The 26,448-nt window shown below is 43.9% G+C and overlaps 1 protein-coding gene across 1 annotated transcript in view; it reads right to left on the bottom strand.

The window, feature by feature from the left end:
• SYN3 (synapsin III) overlaps window positions 1–12,045 on the bottom strand; it is a 367,029-nt gene extending 354,984 nt beyond the window's left edge. The window contains exon 1 of the mRNA XM_049783129.1: window positions 11,961–12,045. The gene's annotated coding sequence lies outside the window, so the exon portion shown is untranslated. The remainder of the gene's footprint in view (window positions 1–11,960) is intronic.
• Between the last annotated feature and the right edge of the window lie 14,403 nt (window positions 12,046–26,448).

Here is a 26,448-nt window from a genome sequence, read left to right as displayed (position 1 = left end):
TAAGTGATAGACCTTGAGACTTCCTGATCTGAAGTTTAATACTATAATATTAGTCATTGACACAATTAATCATAATACATTTGTTTCAGGAAGAACAAAGGCAAAGTTATTATTTTCTTCTCTCTCTTTTATTAAGGATAAGAGTCAAAGGAGTACAGCAAAAACGATGATGTTAGAGTGGTAATTGTTGTTTGCATAAGCCCAGCGAAACATGGGGGACATGGAAAGGAAAAGCCTTGCCATAAATACAAGGAGACCTTACCCCTGAAATTTTCTGGCATAAGACCAACTCTAGGTTCCAGGTATACTAGGTTGTCCAATACAAGTCATTGTGTCATTTATTAAGGTAATAAATTCTGAAAATGCCAAGTGCTGACAAGAATAGAGAACAATGGGCCCTTCTCTGCCTTTGTTGATGGGAATGCAAAGTGGTATAGTCACCCTGGAGAATAACTCAAAGAACAGCTTCTTCTGAAGTTAAGTGCAAATTTACCATATGTTCCAGCAATCCAACTCCTGGATATTTACCCTAGAGAAGCCGAAACATATGTTCACACCAAAACCTGAATGCAAATGTTTATAGCAGCTCCTTTTAAGATGGCCCAAGACTAGACAGCACCCCAGTGTCCTTCAAGAGGTAAATAGGCAAACTGTGGTATGTATGTCTACACAATGGAGCACCGGTCATGACCAAACTAGTTAACTACTGATAAAACAACCACACGGAGGAGTCAGGAAGATGCTGTGTTCTAGGGAAAGATCCTAACATTAGAAGGGGCCATTCTTCATGATCCTGCTCATGACTTTCTCCAGAATCACAGAACAGGATTGCAAGCACCCAATGCTAGGAGTGAGCAGTGTGAGATTCTTGGGGAGAGGAGGGAGGTTTGAGTGATAAAACAAACATTCCTTGCAATGAGGTTGTAGCAATATGAAATAACATATGTGTGAGAAAGTTCTAGAACACAACATTATTTATTTTGCCATACATCAATCTAAAATTTAAAAAGTCAATTAACCACATGTCTCCTCCTTGTGCAAAGCCCCTAACCGAGCATAGAATCCCAGAACCCACTCTAACATACAGAAGTCTCCACCACATCTAGTTGGGGGGGGGAGTCTTTCTTGTTAAATATTCTCAAATGCTTCTTTCTTTTTGCCTCAAGTCTGATGTATCCTCATAGTTCCCTTGGTCTACATCTGCTTTGCCACAGATGTTTCCATGGCCCACATTCTCCCACTTCACAATGTCTCTGCAGAACAGTGAGTCCCTATGCCTGAAGCCCCTCCTTCATCCCCTTTCCTTCCTGTGGGAGGCCCTAACTGAACTCATAGGACATAACTGCTTGATAGCTATATTTGGTCTCCCCCTCCAGAATATAAGCTCATGACAGATTGGAAACCTTTAGCTACACTACACTCACACCATTCATCCATCTAGGAGCCCTGCACTGAAAATAAGCCTATCATAGGATGCTTATTCCATAAATGTGTTTAATAGCTGAGCAACTGAATCCAGTACTCTGAACATAGAGCCATTCTTTTGCTCTGTGGAACCCTTAAAGCATGTTTCTCTCCATTACCCTGTTCACTGGATCCTACATACACAAAGCAGCCCCAGTGCAGAATATTTCATTAAGCTACTGGTACTTTTAAAGGGAGGAATCAATTCCACATTTCAATGCAGCATCTGTCTAACTGTTTGGTTAGGTGGGATGAGCTAGGAGGACGTGAAGCTGCACACTGATATTTTTACTTGATTTGTTCCCCCTGATACACAGCAATGCTCAGAGGCCTTCAGGTCCACACCCAGCAATGCTGGAGGACTCTGCGGTATGGGGGATTGAACTAGTACTATAAACATGCATACATGAATGCATGCAAGACAAATGTTTGAACCCCTGTACTATCTTTGCAGAGCACACAAGTTGACATTTTCCATGTAATGCCACATGGGATTCTGCACATGGAAAGTAAGCAGAGTGCTACTCCTACAGGCAAAGAAAGTTTATGGATGAATGTGAAGAAAGCTTGAACCACCCCTCACCACAGCACTTGTCCCAGGAGAAGGAATCAATTAGCATTTCTACAATATCTTCTTTCAGATTCCAGCATGTTCTAAATGTGCTCTCAAAGCTCCAGCCACCCTGCCAAGTGGGGTGTCAATTCAAAAGGAAAGGCCAGTCCTGAGGGCTTGGCCTCATGCCAAGAGTCTCCCAGTAAGAGAGAATGCCATAGAGTCATGACCCAGGTTTCCCTCAGTCCTTTGATCCCTTTGCATTTCAGAAGCAACTGTCAGGGCTAAAGAGTGAGCAGTAGCAGTGGTGCCTAACAGACACACCAACCTCAGGTAGAAAAGGCCATGCAAGATACAACAACAGACTCTCTTCTAACTCTTCCCAGAGGTTCACAGGAGATATCACAGCCAGAATGGGGAATTTTACCTCTCACCAAGTATATGCTGAACACCTTCTTCTTAAGAATCCCCTGGCTCAGGGTTGCCATGCAGAATAGTTCAGTAGGCTTCCAAAGCCATCACCAACTCTACAAACACATGAGGCAGAAGGCCATACAGCCAACAAACAGTATAAACTCTGCAAGCAAGAGACCCTGAGATTTCATTTACCGCAATTCCAAGTTATAAGTATCTGAGTATATAAGAGACAGCATCTGACTATTCTCAGTACACACCTGTCCTGCTGTATTCTGGACTACATGCACAAAGCCACCTGTAATGTGTTTTTCCCAAAGCACTTAAACATTATTATTGTGATAGTGATGAGGGTACATTTTTGGATCACACCCAGTGATGGTCAGGGGTTACTCCTGGCACAACACTCAGAAATTATACCAGGCAGTGCTTGGGAGTCTATAGGTTCCAATGGGGATCACCCAGGTTGGCTATGCAAGGCATACCCACCATACTATCACTCCAGTTCCTATAATGCTCTCTTTTGACAGTTGAAATGTCTTCCAGAATATTTTTGGTTATGAGTGATTTCCACCTCCTACATAGTTCTGGAACCTAAAGAATGAGTAAGACACTTTGCCAAACTGCAAACTGCCTCCCATCTACTCCTGCTCAGTAGAAAAACCCAAGCAATCGTCAATTGAAGAAGGTGGCATTGCTGTCTCCCAAGGAGTGGTAAGTTAGCAGTCTCACAGTTGGTAACAGTGACATAGCAGGGCCGGTTAACCCTGTACAAGCTCCAGACCTCACACCTCTCAGCACTCACCCACTAGTCATTTGCTTGCAGCTCCCCTTTGACTTCAACTCCTACCCCTGGCCCCCAGCTTTGTTCCAGTCCTGAAGAGCACTTAGGGAGCTCTCTTAGGAACCACTCACTGTTCCCTAACATGTTTTCCTTATGTAAGACTCTGGAATCTTTAAAACTTATATGAAGATGTTTCTTTACGGGGGTGAGGTGAGGGGCTCATCAAGAGGTATTCAGGGTTTATTCCTGAATCCATGCTAAGAACTCCTGGTGAGTTCTGGGGATTGAGCCAGGGTTTGTAGCCTGCATGCAAGGTCAGCACCTAACTGTCTGTACTATCTGTCCCGCTGGATTCTTAACATCCCAGCAGTTGAGAAAAGAGCCAAGGATTTGCACTGAGCCTTTTAATAATGACAGGGTGATCTTCATTTCTCAGAGTATGTCATCACACACCTGAGATTCGAACACTCCCTCACCGCGAGGCAATTCCACCCATGAGTGAAGTGCCACAGTTAGAAGCTGCAGACTGGAACTGAGCAGTTTAATGGAGAAGACAACAAAGGCCACGTGTCCAACTGTGTTCTTGTTCTTACAACAGGAGGAGGAGGTTCTTGTTCTTACGACAGAAGATATTTGGTGCCAGCCTCCTGCAGAGACAAGGCCTTGGGATGAGTGACGCCTGTCCTAGCTCACAGTTCCCAAACACACACTGTTCCATCTACCGCCAATTTTTCAAAGAGAAGAGAAAAAATTTACTCAGTTCTGCACCTCACAAATTTACCTTTTCAAAGTGAAGACATATAAAGTGACCCCAGTTGCACCAAAGGTTGTTCTGTCTCCCTGGATTATTATTGGCCCCCTAGGGGACAGTATCGCCCACACTAGGAAACATTGACCACTGTCAGACTCAGCTTGCATCCTCAAACTCATGATCTGCTGGCTTAGTCTCTGCTCCAGCAGCTCAGACCCTGGTCTCAAGGCCAAGCACAGAGCTGGTGCTTAGTGGACCACACACAATTGCAGTGGACAGCCAAAAGGGTCAGAAGGTGAGGAGGATTCAGTTCAACTGGCCCCGAATTTCTCTAATACACATATTTTCATCCTCATTAATAACAGTAACACAACTTCATACACCCAGGTCAGAGAGTCGTGGTCTCCCACGCTGGAGTCCATAGCTTCACCACATGACCTGGAACAAACCATCTCCCTTCCCTGACTCCACTTTGGCAGATTAATGTGGAGGAACCTGGGCCAAAGACTTTCCAAGCCCCTTTTATATCCTGATGGCCTCATGGTGGGTGAAGTCCAGGAGGGAACTGGCTCACCAACAGCATCTGGCAGCAATGGCGGCTCTTCACACCAACATGTGGTTTCTAAAAGGACATGCTGACAAGGATCAGAGGCTGACAAGAACTATTGCCCCAGACTTCCATGGGTCTTCCTTGCCTGCCTCCCTCATCATACAGGCCCAACAAGAGCCTCCATGTCTTGCATACATCACTTTGTCGCCACCAGTCTTGGTTTTTCCATCTGTCAAGTGGGTTGAAGATTCCCAATCCCAGGACTATTGGGTAGCCAGTCTAAATAAGCATGAGCATAGCCCCCAGGACCCAGAGCATATGCATCACACAGGTCTTTATTGGAACCTTAACCTCACCAACTCAAGTCCCATACATATATGTCAAAGGCTCCTTGAGAGCCTAATCACAGACCACCAGGCCTAGAAGGTTTCTAAGGACACCTGGGCAAGTGTCCAACCCCAGGCACAAACAAATGGGGGGAAGAAGCTCAGACAGAAGCAGAGACTGGCTCCAGGACCCACATGCTCTGATCCGGATACTTGGGACACAAGTATCAGATCTAAAACACACAGCTCCACACTCCCAAAAGGAATTGAGGCTCCCAGATCGAACCAAACTCTGAAAAAATGAAAATAATAGATATTTTAATGCACGAGTTATATATTTTTGGGAGTTGGGGTAAGGGATGGCACATGGACAGTAGCTACCTTTTTATCCGTGAAATGTACAGTTTGTTGCAAGCACAACTTGTAACCCCCAGCTATACTGTTCCCCTGTGCATCCTCTCCCATTTCATTCCCCAAAACTGCTTTCCTCTCACCCCATCCCCTTCTTAGGCAATGAGGTTCAAATCAGGCCCCTCTCTTTGCCTGCTGGAAAGTTTGAGGCTGGACAATAGAGCAGCATCAAACACAAGCCACATGTCAGCTTATCCTGTACTAAGCATTCTCTTCAATCCACTGAACACTGGCACAGGGCAACTTGCAAAGTCTCCAGATGCATGAAGGGGCTCTGGAGTCTCCAGGATCAGTTTTTCAGAAGGGCCCATAAATGCCTCATCAGAAACCCTGACACCACTCAGGTATTTGTGGGGAACATCCAGTCCAGAGCACTGAGCAGGGAGTCCAGGACTTCTGAAGATGAACTGCTTTCCTATCTGTCCATCTCCCTTTCGCTCCCCAAGTCCTGGAGCAAAGTCTTTCTCTCTGGGGAGTTTTCCACTGAAACACGCACCCGGTGTTTGGACACAGCTGCGAGTGAGTCACCGGCTCTCCCAAAACTCAGGGGCCCTCAAAACCTGCAGGTGCTGGAGGAATACCCTAGACAGTTTCTCCTACCACCTGCAGGCAAGCAGCTGAGTTTCCCTGCACTGGCTCCAGGCTCCCCTGCAGACCCGGCCCTTCCTCTCAACCACTGGGCTCACCTCCAATCCTGAGGATTCCACCAGCATGAACAAAGCTCAAAAGCAGGTAGTGGTTTAGCAATTAGTCCTGTGGGAGCCCTGATGGCCAGAGCAGCTGGGCAGGGCCTGTGGCCCCTCAGCAGGGAGAGACTGCAGCAGCGTGGGAATTTGAAAGGGTTGTCTCCTCCCTAAAGGACCCCTCCTCCTGCCCCTCCTCTCCCTCCTCCCCACTGCCTCCTCCTCTCCCTCCTCCTCCTCTACTTCTTCCTCCTCCATAGTACTACACTGGATGCACGTGCTCCTCTTGGGAGGAGGCAAGGTGGAGGTGCAGTTTACTGGAAGGAGAATTATAGCAATTTGCTGGGGCCAGCTGGCTGTACATTCACACCTTCTTGCAGAAGGGCGGGCGGGGTGGGAGAAAAGGGAGTGCTCTCTGCTGTCATGGAAAGATTAACCCTTGGGCTCCAGCTTTGCTCTTCAAACAGCTACACTGAGAAACAATGCACTTCACCAATGGAGCGCCAGCCAAAGGCATTACATCACCGGTCAGCTCTGCCATTGGCTAATAATTCCTAGAAGGCAACATTGGCTTCTAAGTGCTTAACTCTTTCACTTCATCACAGCAGCGCCAGGAGGCTGTGGCCTAAATCAGGGCTCTCCCACAGTTCTCCCATTTGTTTCAGAATGATCAGGGTGCTTTCCAGACAGTCTGTCTCCACCCCACATTGTCTAGAACAGGCACAGAGAGCGTGGGCACCTGACGGTGGGAACCACCCTCTGTGGGAACTTTTTCCCTTAAAGAATAAATGAAAGGACACAGATCTGAGCACTGTGTGCTTGGTATATTATCAAGGCATTCCCTCACTAGCATGCAACATGGAACCCTGAACCTGACTGGCCTTGTGGACAGATGAAGAAAGTGAGGTTCAGAGAGGGCAAGTCAGTGGCTCAAGGACAGGGGCCTGGCTTGTGGGACCCTATATCTGTGAGCAGCTTGAAAGGGCCAGCTCCGTGGCACTCCCAGAATCCACCAAATCCTGTCTCGATATTGTAGGAAATAGAGTCTCAGGATAACTTTAGAAAGTGCACTAGGGGGGTGAGGGGGTGGTTATTCCTATGGTAAATGAACAAGGGCTCAGAACCCTGCAGAGGATGTCCCCTTCCTCAGACCCAAGCCTTCTGCTTCTGCTACAAATCTCTCTCCCGGCTGTCCTTTTTAGCTAGGGAAGCTATTCTGGACCTCAAGTCTGGGCTGGGGGAACCCCTGCTCCAGGCTCCTCATTTCAGATTGTATGTATGCTGGGTAAATTCTATGATTGCAGTTATGTCTGCCTCTTCTATCTACATCTTCGCAGCACAGTGCCTGCTACAGGGGTGCCTGAGTCAGGATGGAGAGGAGGAAGGAGCCAGGAATGAGGGGGTGGATGACAGTGGGTGGAGGGAAGAGGGTAGGAGATTTGGTCTTTGCTGGAGCTCTAAGTAGCATCCCTCTATACTGGGCAAGCAAAGGACAAGAAGTCTGGAAAACTCTTTAGAACTCTTTGCCTGAACTTGGGCTAGCTTGGAGGAACTCAGTTTCCTCCTCTGAAAATGAGACAAAACACCTTTATAGTTAATTGTGAGAATGAAGGGACAGACTGAATCTGCCTCTCAGGTGCTCCTCACAAATTAGTCCAGGGATGCCAGCCCACTCTTGGCTGACACCTGTGATGACCCCACATTTATATATGTAGCCCAATTCGCCACATCAATCCCTGTGATTGGCTTATAAGCACCTCCAAAATAGCAGTCCAACTTCCTCCCCTGATCACAGCCTGCCCCTCTCAGGGTGTCCTCGCTGGATGGTCCCAGCTACTCAACTCTATTTGTCCAATGAAGAGAGATTCAGAAAACACGCACACAAGTAACTATTTCCATGGTAAGAGCTTAGGGGCTGAATTTCTAGATTCCTAATGGGAGATCATCTCCCTAATCATAGCTTATTATTTTTTGTAGTTATTGCTGTTCTTATGTACATTGTTGGAATTTACCCAGCAGACAACTCAAATTCTTAGTAATTTTCTTCAGCATTTACTCAGGGCTTATTCCCAGAATCACTCCTAGAAGACGCTCAGGGTAGCATATGGAATGACTGGGATTGAACCCCGACAGCCATATGCAAGGAAGTACCCTACCCACTGTGCATTCCTCTATTCAGTTCTAAAGCATATTAATCACTACTTAGCTTTTGAGCAGTATATTGTCCCATGTACCCATCTCTCCCAAGGCCCCCAAACAACACCCAAACTGCCTTTTGTCTTGGGATTCCAGAGGAATGGGAACTGAAAACATTTATGATCTTCTATACCTGCATAATTTCACTTTGGAATGTTTTCTCTCATATTAGATCACAGCTCAGTATTTCTTTTTCATGGGATGAGTACTAGTCCCTAAGAGGTCTACAACACATCTGTTCACCAACTGATGAATACCATGGGCATCTCTTCTCATCTTAAACCATAAACTCATTCTTAATAATCTTGAACCATAAACTCATTCTACTTTTTTTCTTTTCTCTACCATGGCGACATCCATTGTATCAATGAGTCTTATTCATTCTACATCCAAAAAGGAGTTCCAATACTTTTACTGTTCCCACAACACCACCTTATAGAAAAGACACCAGCACCTCTCCTGCTAAATTGGTGGCCAGATCCTACTCTCTCATCCCTATTTCATGGGTAGCTACCTGCAGACCTTGTGTTCACTTTAGCAACATCTATTTTGCACTGTTCCTCGAGGAGTCTCCCTCCTAGAGGCATAACAGACCATGAAGAAATAAATCCTGTATCAGCAGCTTGTGGCAAATCTTGAAATCCTTCAGTGACACTTTACTGCATTCAGAACAAACTTAGCCCAGTATGGCTTTCCCATCTCATCCACTTCTCCAAACATATCTAAGGCTGTTCCCCAGTCACAGTAGAGTTCCCTTGCACCCCACCTACTCATCCAGCCTTTAACAACTGGTCTATCTGCCTCTTGATCTTGTCATTACTGGGTTTTCTTCTAGCCTACTATCCTGGGAGTAAGTCTCCTCCATGGCATGATTCTGCTTGTTCTTCAGGCAGACTCACCCTGCTTCATTTTGATCAATGGGGGAAATGCGCTGCAAATCCTGTGCAAGACTTAAGAAAGAATTAGGGTGATCTCTTGGAACTTTGGACCTTCCAGGGGAAGCGACATGAATCAAAAAATGTATGAAAAGGGCATAACATGGGGAATTAAATTCTGAGCAGGGAGAGTGTAAAGAGGCCCTATTGGATCATTAAACCCCAGAAGCCATCCAAGGAGGTTCTATTGCAGTTGAAGGCTGAGTAGGAGCTAGTAGGAGAAACATGCAACTACTTCTGATTGCATCCTGGTTTCAAGTCACAGCCTGCAAGCTTCAAGGTCTACTTTTGAAGATTCATGACAGTCATATTTTCTCGAACTCCAATAAGTACTCTATACACACTGACTCAATTAATACCAGTAACTTAGAACATTTCATCAAGAAACAAGTCCATCCACCAGAGAAATGAGGCATAATACAATTTCTCACTTTGATGACCACTGGGGCTGGTGGTATTACTTCATGGCAAAAGGACTCTTACTGGTAGGACTCTGGAAAAGACCAGACTGACTAAAATGAGGATCAAGGGTGCTAAATAAAATTATTCCTGTATCAGGGGTCTCAAACTCAATTTACCTGCGGGCCCGCAGGAGGCAAAGTCGGGGTGATCCTTGAGTGCAAAGTCAGTAGTAAACCTTGAACATTGGGGGGTGTGAACCAAACAACTAAAACAAAGCAAAACAAAAAAAGATTCCTCTAGGGCAGGGCCACAAAATGTTGTATGTATGAGACCCCTGCGAGTTGTTTATAATAGGCACCCACTGTTGGGAGACAGTCGTAGACTTTGTGGCTGTAATGGAGAAAGATGCTTTCCTCACTAGTGTACAGTAAGTAGGGCGTTTGCCTTGCATGAGGCCAACCTAGGTTTGATCCCAGGCTTTCTATATAGTCCCCAAGCACTGCTAGGAGTAATCTTTGAATGCAACACCAGGAATAAAACCTGAGCAACATCAGGTATGACCTGTTTCTCCCACAAAGTTCATTTGTTCAACTAAAACTTCAAAACTCATTTTTCAATGATGCTGGTCACCCAGTTAAAGGTGAGAACAATGCCACTTTAAAATTTTTTTCCCTCTATAAAGGACTTTCTTGCAGCTCCTCGGTGCAAAGCTTGATGGTCATCTATTCCCCTAAGTCTGGCTCAATCTTTATGGGCCAAAAAACCTCCTGAGTTCTTTAAGGGCTACTGCCTGGAGGATTGACTGGTCCCCATTCCCAGCTGACTTCCTCTTTGGGAACTGTCCTGCTGAGGGAATACAGAGTTATAAGTTGCATCCCTGGCCGCTCTATATGAAACTTCAAGCCTGGCTTATGTCAGCTTCTCCCTGAGTGATCCCTGCTTCTTTCTTCACTCTGACAGGGAACCCACTGGCAGGGATCCTCTTGAACACACATCTCAGAGGGCTGAGTCCTTGCTGCATAGGCACAAGTCTCAGAAAGGAGAGAGTCAGAAAACTAAAGTTGATAAAGGTTGATAAAGTGCCTAAGGAGTTCATCCAGACTCCCTAAAAGTCTCATTCTTTACAAAACAAATGAAGCCTCTGTCAGAGGAAAAAAGAATCTCGAGAAGGGGTAAGACTCAAACATCAAAAGTGGGTGTGTGTATATAAGCAGGAGAGCTAAACATTCACAAGGGGCCATCACTGGTGCCAAGACAGAGGCAAAAGTTTCCAGAAATGAGAGGGCCAGCAGCTTCTAGAAGGAAGTATGATGCTGGCATCCTCTCACTGCCCAAAGTCAAGCCCAGAAACCAGCGATTAGGAGTCTTATGTAGAATGAGCAACTTTAGAAGTTTGGAGTGTAGGCCACTGAATGGGAATAGTACTATAGAAGTTTACGAGCTTCGGGATCTCCAGCCTCTGGTCAGTTTTCCGGCTGGAGTGACTGTCCCTTGAGAAGTCCTGCTTCCTCTTCTCTTGCCCAGGACCAAATTCTAAAACTTCTAAGATCTGTGTATGTTTTACCCCTTTCCGTCCCCCTCCCCAAGGCTTTTTTCCCCTTCTTACATCAAGCCCTCCTCATATTTAGTGATCTGATGTAGAACGACCTGAAGTCCTAAGTCAGAAGACTGGACAGTTTCTTTACCTTTTGCAAAAGAAAAATCTCCTGGAATTCCTGCTATTTCATCAATACACCCTAAATGAATCCCCACCCCACATCAGCCTACCCTCCTGCTCCGTCCTAGCTGAACGAATGGTCACCTCCTCACTGAAGTATTTCTGGCTCCGTTAGGTTCTTCTTCTCTATCTCGTGCCCACCCTTTCCACCGGACTCTGATTGCTCTTCCTCCCTGTGGACCCCCAGGAGCTCCTCCCAGAGGCCCTAGGATATATAGCACAGTGCCTGGCTTACCAACAGAAGCCCAGCAAATGCTAAACAGCCAGTGAGCTGCAGCAAGTGCTACTGTGCTGCTCCTCGGCCAGGGAAAGCTTTGCCTGAGAATTTTCTTAGTCTGCGCCGCAGAATGGCAGGAAAGAGGAGACCCACATGACAGATCTGGCCCCTAGCTCCAGGGCAACAGGTTTGGAGGGGTCTAAAGACCAGCCAGGTGCCTGAAGCTGGGTTCCCCCAAACTCTATCCCCGGACCCGGGTGCTGAATGGGATGAATCTAAGGGCGCCGCCGGCTGGCATGTGCATCCCGGATCGGATCCGGCCAGGGATGGGCGGTAGGTAAGCAGCAGGGAAGGAAGCGAATGTGGCGCTGCAGCTTCTCGCTTCCCTCCCGGGCCCGTCCGCGCGCGCCCGCATCCCGTGGGCACCGAGCCGGCGCACCAGGGGGACGCAGTCCGGTGCCAGGACTCCGCCAACAGGGGTGCGCGAATGATGATGGGGTGCTCCCTGCTGTCTCCAAAGCCCACCAAGTTTAACTTAGCCTCGGCACGCCACTTACCGTGTGGAGGATCTACCAAGGAGCTCGGTGCTTGGGTGGGTGCTGCAGTCTCCGCGCCCGCCTGCGGATCCGCTCCGGGTCGCCGATCTCAACCTGGCTGGGTCCCCCCGCCTGCGCTCCAGTGCCTCCGCCCCGCCGTCGGTGCTCCCCTCCCTACAGCGGCGTTCCATTGGTCGATGACAGGCTCAGCCCCCACGAAACACCGCCCCCAAGCCACGCCCCTCCCGCCACCGGGCTCCGGGCTCCGGCTGGGAAAGTTGTCACTGCGGAGTGAGGTCATAGTTGTCCATCCCAAGAGAGTCTCCATGCAGCTTGGGGAGTGCGAAGAGTGCAGTGTCTTAGGAAGACTGTTTGGAGAAGGTCACCCGGTCTCTCTGGACCTCTGGAGGCAGGCCTCGGGAAAACCCAAGTCCCCAAGCCACTGACTCTGGTCCTGGGCTCTTTAGTACCAAAGAGAGCACTTTGCAGAGGAGAACCAAAGTTCATCCTTTAGGAATGTGCATGAGGTGGGTGTGGGGACAAGTCATCTGCAAGCAAAAGGAGACGATGTGAAATTGAGATGAGCGTTATGAATGAGTAGGGACTTCAAGTAAGAGGCCGGGAAGGCCCTAAATGTCATAGTGTCCCAAGGTTACTTGGGAAAAAGATATATTAAGGAAGAATGGACATGTCAGAGGGAAGCTAGGAAGGTGGAAGAGCAATACTGACAGAGGGGTGTGTGTGTGTGTGTGTGTGTGTGTGTGTGTGTGTGTGTGTGTGTGTGTGTGTGTGTAAGTGCCAGACCCGTTCAGATCTATCCATCAGAAGCAGAAAGAAGAGTCCACGTAGTCACGAGTGGCTAAAGGACTTATTCACTAAAGGCCGGGCTATAAAGTTTGACCAGAAAACTGTTGTGAGTCAATATGGGGAGGTTTTTTTTATGTTTTTTGTTTTGTTTTGTTTTTTTTTTTCTTTTTCTTTTTTTTTTTTTTTTTTGGTTTTTGGGGCCACACCCGGTGACGCTCAGGGGGTTACTCCTGGCTATGCGCTCAGAAGTCGCTCCTGGCTTGGGGGACCATATGGGACGCCGGGGGATCGAACCGCGGTCCGTCTCCTAGGCTAGCGCAGGTAAGGCTTACCTTACCTCCAGCGCCACCGCCCGGCCCCTTGTTTTGTTTTTTTCATTGTAAGGACAGAATAAACCATTTTGTAGGGTTTGTGTGGGGAACGGGGGGTATTTATGAGATTTTTTTTTGACTTTTTGGCTTGTTTTGTTTCATTTTGGTTTAGAGGCTACACCTGACAATGCTCAAGGTTTACTCCTGTGCTCAGGGATTACTGGCAGTGCTGGGTGTGGGTACTGTATGTGATTCCGGGGACTGTAGCCAGATCAGCCTCATGGAAGGAAAGCACCTTCCTGTGTACTATTGCTCCAAGTCAAGTTTTTGACATTGCAAAAAAAAAAAAAAAATACTGTAGTCAACAGTTTGGATTTGGGGAGAGAAAATATGGAGGGTGATGGGTGATATGCTCATGGTCCCATAACAAGGCACCAGTCTGGATAATGGCCTGAGCAGAGCAGACATTCACTGAGTTGCAGCTCAGAAAACCCAAGATTCAGGAGTCCACCTGCAAGATTGGTTGTGCTGAGACTCCCTTCCTGGCTTGCGAGCTGCTGGCTCCTCCCCGAATCCTCTCTGGCACTGGGAGACAGGTGCAGCCTGACTTTGAAGAACCTCTTCTTGCTGAGTCTAGTCCTCCCCAAAAGTTCAACCCTCCTGTCAGCACTCAACCAGCGTGATCTCCCCACAAACCCACCTTCCCCAAATACTACATTGTATGCAAGAGCCTGGACCTGGGGGTGGGGGGGAATAGCGCCATTCACATTGCAAAGGCAAGCTAAACTCCAACGTAAAGGCAAATGTGGGTAAAAGCAGATAATTTATATAAATTTGAAAGTATTCCAGAAAGTTCTGCTAGTAGAATGAAGTTGATGATGAGGACAATAGGAATTTTAAACACGACCCACTGAGTATTTAGTTAAAGCCACTAATTGGACAATATGGAGATACAGGGGAGGAATGGGTTGGAGGCAGAGGGAAATAAAAGGCTCCACATTAGACTCAGGCAATCCAGTAGGCAATAGCGCCAAACTCTCTTCAAATTGTTTTTTACCCCCTGCTAAGTAATTGTCTGTATACAATACTCATGACAAATAGTACAGTGGGAGAACTCTCCTTATGCCTAGATTACAGATGAAGAAATAAAAACCCAAAAGGTTAAGCAACCTACTCAAGGTTGGTGTGGGTTAACAACCTTGGGAGTGAGAATGGGAGATGGTGGAGAAGGGAAGAATGCAAAACAAACTCTGATGTACTGAGAGCACGGAAAAAGTGGAAGAAGAATCAGGCAAGTTCAGATGGGTAGGTGTTAGGTGTGATCAAGGGAACTTACATAGCAGGCTTGTCTTCTGTAGCCACAAGAGATCTATGCACCACCCACCAGAATCTTAAAGTTTGTATATTAGGGGCCTTAAACAGGTTCAGTTACACAGGCAGTCCAGATGGTCTCAATAGCACATTTCTCTTGCAAGGAAACGTCCTTGAAATGGCTCCAAAGATGAAAACAGTGGGCGGGAGGTACATTCCAATGGCAGGCAGAGAGGTAAGGAGCCTCAGATAGGCCCAATCTTGCTTCTTTGCAGACCAGTGGGGGTCACATTAACTGGATGACTTTCTGCAATACCAGGTGGCTGGATACCTTCCAGGGAAGAGAGTACAGGTGAGAATATCTGGCAGGAGTTAAGCAGCCTGCAGTGCACTTAGTGGAGATGTGGGGAGAGCCTGGGAAGTGTGGGATGTGAGAAGGAAGGAGAAAAAAAAACTAGGACTGAAGTGTTGAAAGCTCCTTCTGCCTCTTCACTGAGGCCACGATTCAGGACCCCAGTTAGTAAGTGGAAGTGAACCCATTTGAGTCACTAAGAGGGGAAAAAGATGTAGTGGGGACCACCACATCTGATGCTTACAGGCAACCATGTAAGAAGTGAAGTTGGTGACTCTGATCAGTTAGACAGAGTGATCAGAGGGCATTGGAATTCTTCAGCAGCTAGTTTTTGCCAGGTGGAAATAAAGGCCCTGAGGTCCCACGTGATCTGATTGTTATCAAAGGATCAGGTACTCATATTTGTTGAACACTTGGATTTTTGTATGTCTGCAGTGAGATAACAGTATTGTTAGAAAAGACTATGAATGTTGACCCTGACAAGGGATGGTTGCTTAAGGAGTCACTCCTTATACCTTTGGAGCAGACAGTACTGAGAAGCTGTAAATAAATTCCCTGTCTCTGCTTCAGACATAGATGACAATTGTGGAGAGTTAGAAGGCCAGGGAAATAGCTTAGAACCAGCTAGTATAGGATGGCATCTGGCTGGCCACTTTCTCTTCTTACTGACAGATCCTTTCTCAGCCTCAATTTTCCTACCTCTACTTCCTCCTCATTCCAACACTTGGAGTACCTCATGACATCATTAGTGGTTTTTTAACTCTGTTTTCAAATGTGTATAGCAAAGTGCATGGAGTTTATATATATATACATATATACACACACATATATATTTATACAGACGTCTTACGTAGATGTATTTTTGTTTGTTTTATTAATTTTTTCTATATTTAACAGTTCTTATGAGTTACTTCTGGTTCTGTGTTCAAGGATCACTCCTGGTGATGCTTGAAGACTGAATCTGGGTGGGCACGTGCAAAGAAAGCTTCTTACTCACTGTACTATTACTCTGACCCCATAGATAATGTATTTTTGAAAGTTTAATGGCTAACAGATTTAAAAAGACAAAAAAGAGAGCATGAAGTGAGAGAGTCTTAAATGAGAATTGAGCAAATTATGGTATGGAAAATTATTTTTTTATTGAGCTATGAATAGGGTGAAAGGCAATTAGAGAGGCAGGCACACTGAATGGTTTCTACTGCAAAACCCTGTGTATTAGAGCCAGTTCCATTTCTCAGCAAGGGCTTCACAGTAATGAGATTCTCCTCTCATATGCTGGAGGTCACTGCATTCTTGCACTATTTATCTCTTTTCTTGTGCTGATCTTCCATAATGAAAAAAGCCTGAAAAAAATCATTGCTCTCTATAGAGCCAGTCCTTTTTGTCCTGGTGTGAGATCCTGTGTAGAGCTGGAGAAAGAGCAGATTCTTTTATAAAGCATGGGATTTGTGGAGGAGAGTGAAGGTGGGATGAAAATCCAGACCACATCATTCTCAACCATGGAGGAACTTTTTTGAACTGTGTAGTCTTCATTAGTTAAATGAGAGCTGGATGGATTCTTGTATTCTGGCTGCTTTTTTATTGTACCTCGACACTGGTTAGGTGGGGGTGTTTCACTGTATGGAAAGCTGACAATTTCCAGAGCCAGATTTGTCCACATTATCTAACTTCCTGAATCACTGCTTCCCTCCACCCCAATCCTGGAGGCAGGGATGTCACCTAAATCAGGCCAATTGGATGTTCACTTTTGGGACTGTCTCTCCAGAAAGCAACAAGGATGGCGATAAAGAAATTAGAAGTGACACTGATCAGAAAACTCGCAATTGCAGCAACTATAGCCTGAGAGGCTGAGCTGATAGATTTTGCTCGGTCAGGAATCTTGTTGGCCTCCAGAATTTTCTTGGTTTCTCCCATGTTCTTAAGCTTAGTCCTTCTTACCATCCCTGTCCCATTTGACTTCATTTTGTAAAATTTTCATCTCTGCAAAATTTCTTTTTGTGTTAATAGCACAGTTACTTTCCCTTGCACTAACCAAAAATCATAATGGATTCAGGTAGAAAACAAACAAGCTACATCATAGACCCTTTTCCTGGGGATAATTCTGTGCAGGAATTTGCATATATAAGGATGCATGTTTGAGAAGTGATTTATTCAAGGTCCCATCACTCAGGAAATAATCCACAGGTTTCTGGTGGTAGTTAATGGGATGCTTATTTTTAATAAGAATAACTTATATTTTTATTCTTAAGTGGAGATACCATACCCCAAAAGAAAATACAAAAAGAATCATGCACACACTCAAATAACCTTCTAATAACTTAAAATTAGCTCTCTTGAATGTAAATTTGAGAGTTTGCAAAGTTTTTTCACATAGATTTCCTTGTGTCATATATACTCCTGAGAGAAGAGCAGACTAGAGACCATTCATTATTTATGTGCCCCGGGCACTGTGTTAAATGCTTTATATACTCATATGAATCTTGTTATGGAGATAGGAGTTCCATTTTCAAGTGAAGAAAGTTAAGCTTACAGAGGTCATATAGATGAGGACTTCTTAAAATTTCCCCTCAAGTGGCCTCTTTTCACCCAAGAAATTCAACAAGGTTAACTGCTGGCACAGTTTGGATTCATTGGTACAATTGATTTTGAATTAATTTTTGGTCGTGGCACACAGTAACTTTTTTTTACCGTGGTCAATTTTTTGTGACCTCTGCATTTCATTATATAAATCCATGTGGGGTCGGGTCACAACCTACAGTGAGAGAAGCTAAGATTTAGATAACGCACAGCTGACATGAGAACCCAGATTCAGTGCTTTCTGGCCACCACAACTAGACTCCGTGTCACATTGCTGGGAAGTGATTATATGAACTAACCTCAGTGGAACCCAGGGACTGAGTGAAGACATGTCTCACTGTGTTTCCTTGTTCCCACTGGCCAACAAGGCCAGAAGAAAACATGTTACTCAGCAATTGAAAGATTTTAAAAAGTCACAGGAATGATCATTGAATATATATATGTCCCCCTCCCTCCCTATCACAACACCTAAAATCTGCATAAATGTGAGTTGTTATGCTTGACAATTAATTTGAGGATACAAATCCACAGTGAAATGCTACCTCTTATCAGATGGGAGTAACTGATCTCCAAAATCTGTCCAAGAGCCTTATAGCAGTTATTTCCCCAAGTACATATGTATATAAATCGGTTTGTCTTTTAACAAACTTGTATTAAAATAAATGTGCTTAAAGATGATAAGTAAATTTGGTATAAAGATAAAATTTAAAAAATAAAAACTAAAAATTTGGGGCCAGAGCAGTGGCACAAGTGGTAGGGCGTTTGTCTTGCACGTGTAAACCTAGGACGGACTGCGGTTCAATCCCCCGGGACCCCATTTGGTCCCCCAAGCCAGGAGCGATTTCTGAGCACATAGCCAGGAGTAACCCCTGAGCATCAGCGGGTGTGGCCCAAAAACCAAACAAACAAACCACAAAATCTCATAAAAACAAAACAAAACAAAAACAACCAACTTAAAATTTAAAAGAACAATTCATTTCACCTATGTCTTCAGATAAAACAAGAAATCTCTTAAGAAAGATGGGAAGGAGAGCAGAGAATAAAAGGAAATCTGAAACTTTGAATTGGCTCCTATGAAAGAGTCAATTCATTTAATATCAGAGTCCCAGTCAGAAGAGGGGGTGTACTCAGAATCCTTTCACTGAAAGGACCCAGAGAGAAGGTGGTGGGCTGCTTTGCAGCAAGCAGGCCCTACCCTGAGCTGAGGACTTTTAAGGTTGCATGCTCACTGTGTGGCACAGAGCGTTTCTGCTGATATTGCAAAAGATTGTCATGGCAACTAAAAAAGAGACTTTTCCAAGTCCTTAGAATCCCGGCAAAGGGAAACAGATGTCAGTGGGTGTTCCTTCGTAGTTAAGGTCACTTGAAGGTTTTAGCTGATCAAGTCAGTTTCAAGGTAATGTTCTAATCTCCGCGCCTCAAGGGGAAGAAGCTGCAGCAAGGCTCAAGTCCAGCTTTCATGGGTTCTTACTACTGGCTGCAGCTCAGCATCCTAGCTAGAGTTCAAAATGCTGCAATTGAGCAGCTCTTGGTAATCCAACCAATCAGCAAGCAGGACTCTGGGTTTAGGCAGCCTATCAGAGGGCATCTGTTGTGTCAGGCTCACTGGTGCCATACTGAGTTCTCAAAGCTGGGGAGCTCTGAACTGGGCTTGGAAGCCATGGTTTCCCCCTCTGAGTGGTTAGCCTTTTGGCCTTGGCAAGCTTTGTGTTCTTAGTCTGCAATGAATACAACTGACTAATGTAACTGACTCTGTGAAGTTTTAAGATAAAAGTACCTGGCGCCTGCCAGGAACTCAATAATCTTGGAGTTTGCATTAGAATTCTCTTGGGATCTGGAAGCCCAGAACTACTTTTGTTCGCATTAAAATCTCTCTTGCTTCTCTTTCAGGTTGGGTTTCTTGGGTTTATCAGCTTAGGGACACAGGTTGAAATGACTCCCTCCTTTATTTTACTTATATCTTAAACCCACCTAATGATGATTTCACATAGGGTGTTTCTATAGAGACCCCCATTGTTTCAGTCAGGCCTGGGTGCAAGGGGGAACAGTTTGAAAAGGCTAAAGTAGATTTTATTTTCTATCTCCTTATTTTCTAACTACATGGAGAGAGGTTAAGGATGTGATCATTAGAATTAGACTGAACTCCCGCTCCCCAATGTGCTTAGTTGTATAATTGGCCAGTTAGCTGTCTCTGTTCCTTATCTATAAAATAAGAGAAATTATAATCAGAAGGAGCAGAAGAAGAGAAGGAAAAAGAAGAGGAAGACTTAGTCCTTTGGGAGTTGTAAGCATGAAATTTGTTGAAACCTACCAGTTTTGAGATCAGTGCCTGGCAATTACTTCTCAACTGTTACTCATTTCACTTCTACAGAAATGGTAGAGTTCTGAATTTTTCTTGAAAGAAATAGGAATATTTTCATTTAAAGCTCAATGACCAAAGTCTTTGATGCGTGGGGTATGAAAGGAGCTTGGCCCAGAACTGAGGGGTGTGACACTAAGCATCCTGGTTTCTAGCTTATTTGTCCCAAACCAAAGCTTTTCCAAGTTTATTTTTTCAGAAGCACCTGATAAATCTGGCAACTATTTTGGTTTCTAGCTACAAAGACACAAAAGATATTTCTCTTGCTTCTTCTTTATTCACTTGCTTCTCTTTCCTCTGATTCCTCAGAGATGGGATGATTGTGGCCCTTCTTCCAGCCATTTCCCTAATAAGTACTAGGAATGCAGAGAGGCCTCTAGGAGAACAGTATTCTTCTCATTATTGAGAAGCTTGCAATAAGGCATTGTACTAACCATCACAATCATTTTCTCTATTATCCCAACAGCCCTTAATATGGGTAAAAAAGTCATTATCCACATTTTGTAGACTATTATTTTTATTCATTTCTGTCCATTATAGACTGTTATTCCCATTCCTTTCTGCCCAATATTAGTGGTAAACAGGATTCAATTTCTACACTACTCTATCTTATAACATATGAAAAAAATTCCATTGTCCTTCTTAGTTTGAGGGGGTTATCAGGTAACAACCCTGAGAAGCTAGAAAGTCTTCAGAGACCAACAAAATCTATTGAGCTTGGCCCTTCCTGTACAAGAAAAGGAGATGAAACTTTGGAATGATATAAACTTTGTTTTGAGTCCCAAATCTAAACTAGTGACAAGACCCTTATGACTTCAGTTTCCTCATGGTATTAGCTGCATAGTAATCTTAATAAGATATTTAGTTCTTTTAAATCTGGTAGAATTGTTGACTCGAAACCATTGTCCCTGGAGCAGTGGGTCTGAACTACTCAAGTACCACCAATGATTAGGATGATAAATATTGTGCTTTGTGATGCCAAATAATTTCTAATCCCAGCTGATCATCTGATTTAATACCCATTTATCCTGTTCTTGTTCCTTTGAGCCAACAGTGAAAATTGCATCACAGTGAAAATGCACCATTTAATTCTTTCCAAGATTTTTGCATACATATTTTGTTTCACTTGAATTCATACAACCTTTGAAGTTAAAATTGTTACTGTGTGGACAAGACAACTTGCTGGCTCAAAGCTGGGCACTTTGGTTGGTAAACTGATTAACCCATACTAATAGCTTCCAATTTTATACATTATATATTATATATTCCAAAATTATATATTTTTCTAAAGATTCTTATAGAATTAAGGTCTTGGGAAGGCCTCTGTGGAGACAAGGTAATAAGGACTGTGCTTTGGCCTTGGGAGCAAGGCATCTTTCAAATCCTCTCACACATACAGAAAACATATCCCTTCTGACCATTCTGTATTTTCCAGAGCCATCTGCTCTTGTGCATGTGTTATTATTTAATCAACAAAATATTTTCTCTCATTTCCTTTTCCATATTGAAGGGATAATTTGGCAGGCGTAACCCTCAAGGGACCAATGGACGCAATAGAAAAGACTGGAGACCACATCAAAGTAAAAACGCTTATATCCCACAATCCAACTACTTTTCTCTAGAACCTTCCCTAATGACAGAATCATTCACATATAGGAGGGATGCCCAATACAAAGATGTTCATCGTAGCAGGAAGCAGGAGTTACCACTTAATCATTACTTAGTAGGGGACAGCTAGTATATAATAATAAACCCATATATGTACAATATTATAGATAATTAAAAAGAATGTTGTCTAAGCATGTCTGTTAATAAAATGGTCAAATTGCTGAGTGAATAAGGCAAAATGAAGGAGGGTATGCAAATGTGTGTTTACCCTATGCTGTGTATCTAGTATAGGTATTTTGCATATTTTGTTTGTATGTGTATATATACGCACCTACTAAATATACAAACATCTATGCACACATACACTGTAAAAGCATAAACTATTTTGGGGAATGCATATCCTGTAGTGTTTAGGACATACACCTGCCTCTGAGCTCAAGGATCACTCCTGGCAGTACTCGGGCCATATGTAGTGTTGACTATAGAAACACATGTAAACAGGCATTTTAATTCCTATACAATCTCTCTACAAACACAAGCATTTTTTAATGAGTAGTTATCTTATAGGGTAGTAAGGGGGAGCACATTTAAGATAGTAAGGAGGAACCATATTGTGTATACATATTTGTGTGGGTGGCTTTCAAAGGGGTCTTTAGCTTTATTTATGATGTTTGAATGTGTATGAAACTGTACTCATTATTTTTGATAGAACTAAAATTTAATTTCAAAACTGGAACCTTTTCATTTTGCTCATTAATTTGAGCAACTCAATAGCTACTTAAAGGCAGAGTGTTTTTTTTTCCTGAAACTTGAGAAAAGACTATTTAGAGCTGTGCAGAGGGAAGAGCAGTTAACTTAGGTGGGGTGCTGCTATATGATTTTGAGTGAGTGCCCTTCTCAGGGCCTCCTCACTTTTTTGTGGAGCTAGGAGTTCAGCATCAATCTGCATTTATTGTGGCTGTGCTTCCCAGAGTCCAAGTGGGGACTGTTCTAGTGGGGGTGTTCCCCATGTTAAAAGGAGTGCATATGAAGGGTGCAAAAGGGCCATGACTTGGAAGAGTAGGAAGGGAGAGGAGGAGAGAAAGAGCCAGGGAGTATACAAAGGGAGAGGAAAATGTGGGAGAAGGGAAGAAGGAAAAATTGGGGAAGGAGAGAAAGGGAGGGAAGAAGGGGGGAAGAAGACAGAGATTGCAGAGTGTGTGTGTAGGAGGGCTCAGTTCCATTCAGCTCAGCTGTTATAAGTAAAGGCAAGTAACAATAGAAATTGGAAAATTGGATTTAAGTGTGTGTGTGTGTGTGTGTGTGTGTGTGTGTTCAAGCTAGCACACACAGGAGGAAGGCAGTCAAGAGGTGCCTTGTTGAATGTTTCTATTTTAATTTGACATGAGCAAGAACAGGTTAAGAAACAAGCAGTCAACATTTGGCTGCACTTAGCTTCCTCAGTGCAGGACCAGGACAGTTTTAAGGTGGTCAGAACAAACCTAACGGAGAAGACAGCCCAGTGGTCCTTCTGTGACTCATGAGCCTATAGGCGAGTTCTCCTGTGCTCCAGGGAGAATGGTGCTGCATCCTCTTTCCTGATGATTAAGTCTAAGAGAATAAAGGAGTTTAATTTCCAGAGCAAAAAAAAAAATGTTTTCTCAAAGACTATCTCCATCTGAATGTAAGAGAAGTGAACAAAACATTAACTAAAAGGATTTGAACATATACATGCTTGTTATGACATGCCATCTTGGGGCAGAGAGATAGTACAGAGACAAGGCACTAAACTTGCATGTGCCTGACTTGGGTTTGATTTCTGGTACCCATTATCATCCCCTGAATACAGCCATTAGTCATCCTTGAGCAGGGAGCGAGGACTAAACTATGAGCATTGTGGGTGTGGTCCAAAACTCATCCCCCCAAAATCATTGAAAGACTGGGTTATCTTCTGTATATAGACTCATGAATATTTGCTGTGGGAATCTGGGAGATAGCTCAAAGAGGGTGGAGCACATGCTGTGCATACTTAAGACTCTGGGTCTGATTCTTAGCACCTCATGTCACATACTGAGCCACATTCATGGGCCTAAACAATGAACCACCATACCCACACCACAGAACTCAGAGCTACTAAGATTCCCCTCTTCCATGAACCCCACACCCCAAAGTGGCTAGGGATGCCACTTAAAGAATATATTCTTAGGACTTTTCTTTTCCTTTTGAAATGAGAATAAAGTCATGGCAAAAATTTAGCATGATGTCCAGGAAAGCTGGAGATTTAGCACTTGAGTGGTCTGTATGACCCTCAGCAACAATAAAAATTTTGAGGGTATATATGCATCAGGCCCTAAGCTCAGCGTTTCACCTCCATTCTTTAATTTGTTTCTTTCAGTGGCACTTTGATGAGGTATTCATATCCCCTGAGGCTCAGAGACATTAAAAGACTTACTCAAAGTCCCATGTTTTATAAGCTGCAGAGCCCGGAAGTGCTCCAGGATCTACTCCCCGCCCCCTCTGTTAAAGCACAAGTGTGTTTTAATCTGAGGAAAGTCACCTCCTTATGGGGTGGAAGTGAATATGAAAGTGCTCATAATCTTGAGAGTGCTCATAATCGCGGCCAGAGATTTCTGCCACTTTCAGAGGGAAAATCTTAGTTCTGCTCTGAATTGCTCTCTTAGCATGCTGGGGAAAGCACATCTCTGATGACAAACTTGGGAATTCTGCAATACCCTGCTTTGGCTGTGGCCACTTTTCGAAGCTTTGTTCATTCATGTATCTCTCCTCTGGGAACTGGCAGCCTCCCACTTCGTTGCCAGGCACCAGAAGAGCACCTGCAGTAGGAGGTGAACTAACCAATCATGACGCCCAGAGGAGGAGCTTTACCTAGTTGACCTCTAAGAAGAAAAGAGCATGCTTATACTTAACTGCATGTCTGCTGTACTCTGCACCAGAGCTGGCAGAAACTGAACCCATTTAAAAGGAGTTAAGTCCAACATCACATAGCTATTGCAAAGCAGAACCAGAGTCAGATCTGATCCCTAGCCCAGCGCCTCATGCCTTTGCAATTCATTGTCAACTTTTCAAAATTCCCCTGTGCTGCACTTTTGCTGTATTAGGGTCTCTGGGGACAATGCAGAGAGCTCGTCGGCACCGTTCTTCTTTCAGTCATCTCACAACTAGGTGACACTTACTTGCACAGTTCAGGTGGGCAGCACACAGCACGGTGCCCAAGGGAACAGAACTCTGACAAGAAGCAAACTGGGCAGCCCAGGCTCTCACCACTCAAGGAAGCTTACAGACTCACAGTGTTTCTGGGCTTCTTTTATTCTCAGATTCAATGATGACAAAGATGAGGACAAAGGTGGCAGCTTCTTGCATGCTCATGCCTTAGTCCAAAGGAAGGTTTCATTGATATTATTCATCCTTGGCAATGAGTGGGGTTGTTTGAGCCTGAACTCCAAGACCACTTTGTCTGGGTTTAAGTCTGGATTCTGCAATGTACTTACTATGTAATTACAGTCTACTTACTTACAATTTTTATACTTCAACTTGCTACTGGCAAAATGAGTATTATAGAACTTTTTAGGTTCATAATGGGGCTAAAATAACTTAATAAACTTAGGATATTTAGAGAAATTTCTGACATCTAGTAAATGCTCTATGAGTTTTAGCCAATATTGGATAGAAAGATAGCTAGCAGACTTCATGCTTTTTATGAAGGTAGCTGAGTTCAAACTCAGCACTATTTGGTCCCCTAGCACTGTTGGGGGTGACCGCTGAGCACAGAGCTTGGAGAAGTTCCCATCAGCTGTGCTCCCTAAATTATATCCTAAGAAAGATAAAAATCCAAAGACAAAAATACAATAAAATTATCTAATATGATTCACAGACCAATATTTATAGAGGACTTTATATATCAAGTACTTTCCCAGAAGCAGAGAAATAAGAAAAATGATCAAAGTTAAGTTTCAGTCTTCATGGCATAACAACTGTTACTGCATCTTAATAGTGTTTGCTTCTTCTTTCCTTCAACTGAATTCATAGCCCTTTAAAGAATGGGGTACGTTCTTTGCTCATATCTTTGTTCATCATTGTTTCCAGTGTAGGGTCTGGCAAGCAATTCACCTTCAATAAATATTTGTTTAATAATATAGGTTCCTGCACTAGATAGAGCAAGATAGTTATCCATCAGGCATGAGGGACAAGTGGTTCTCCATCAGGCAAAGATGTCTTGAAACATCTTTGTTTCTTGAAACATGAAAAAGGGGAAAAGGTGATGGATTAAGTGGACAGAAGTAAAGGATTCCTTTCAACTTTCTCTAGTACTCACAGTCATCCCTTTCAGCAAAGTTGTATTGAAATCCTATTGTAGGAGATCAGAGATAAGCCTTTTGAAATCTTGCTTACCAAGCTCATGATTCAATGAAACCATGAAAACAGAGCACTGAACATCAATGGGGGAAGATGTGAGAGGCACTATAGGAGCACTGGTAAGCAATGTTGGATACAGTGGTTCCTGGTGCATTCACAACTGGCTGTGGGTCACAGTCAAGTAAAAAAAAAAAAGAAAGCCTTGAAAATTAATCTCTCCTCATTTATAAGGCTCAATGTTACATAGTTATTTTTCACAAATCCTGCATGAAAATATTGATTTGTTTAATTTAATTATCCCAGAAACTTTACATTTTTTTAATTATTGAAATTTATTTTTCTGTCACTGTTTACAAGAAAGTAAGATACCCCCTATCTTTGGTAAAAAGAACCAATGAACTATGGGAGGCCCTTACGCTATTTAGTAGTTGTGTGGATTTAGGGCAATCTATCTGTTTACTGTAATGTAGATAAAAATCTATGAAAAGTTGATACTTATTGTTAATGCCTTCTCAGGTGACTGTGATTTATTAATTCAAGGTCATCTTTCCCACTAGGCTAGATTTAAGGGGCCAATCTATTAATGAGTGTGTCCAGTGTCTTTTTCAGTCTCACTACAGGTAGGTAATAGGTACTCACAACATCTTTTAAATTAATGAACACTGTTTCAGACGTTATGCTAGACACTATCACAACAAGACAGATAAGGGGCTAAGGATGTGAATCAAGTAGTAGAATCGGGTATTTTGTTCATTTAATTTTGAGCTGGCAGTGCTCAAGAACTATTGACTCTGTACATGTGCAAGACCCTAAATTTGATCTTCAGCACTG

This window comes from Suncus etruscus, chromosome 11 (assembly GCF_024139225.1).
Source record: "Suncus etruscus isolate mSunEtr1 chromosome 11, mSunEtr1.pri.cur, whole genome shotgun sequence".
Lineage (NCBI taxonomy): Eukaryota > Metazoa > Chordata > Mammalia > Eulipotyphla > Soricidae > Suncus > Suncus etruscus.
This window is presented reverse-complemented; position numbering and strand designations above follow the sequence as displayed.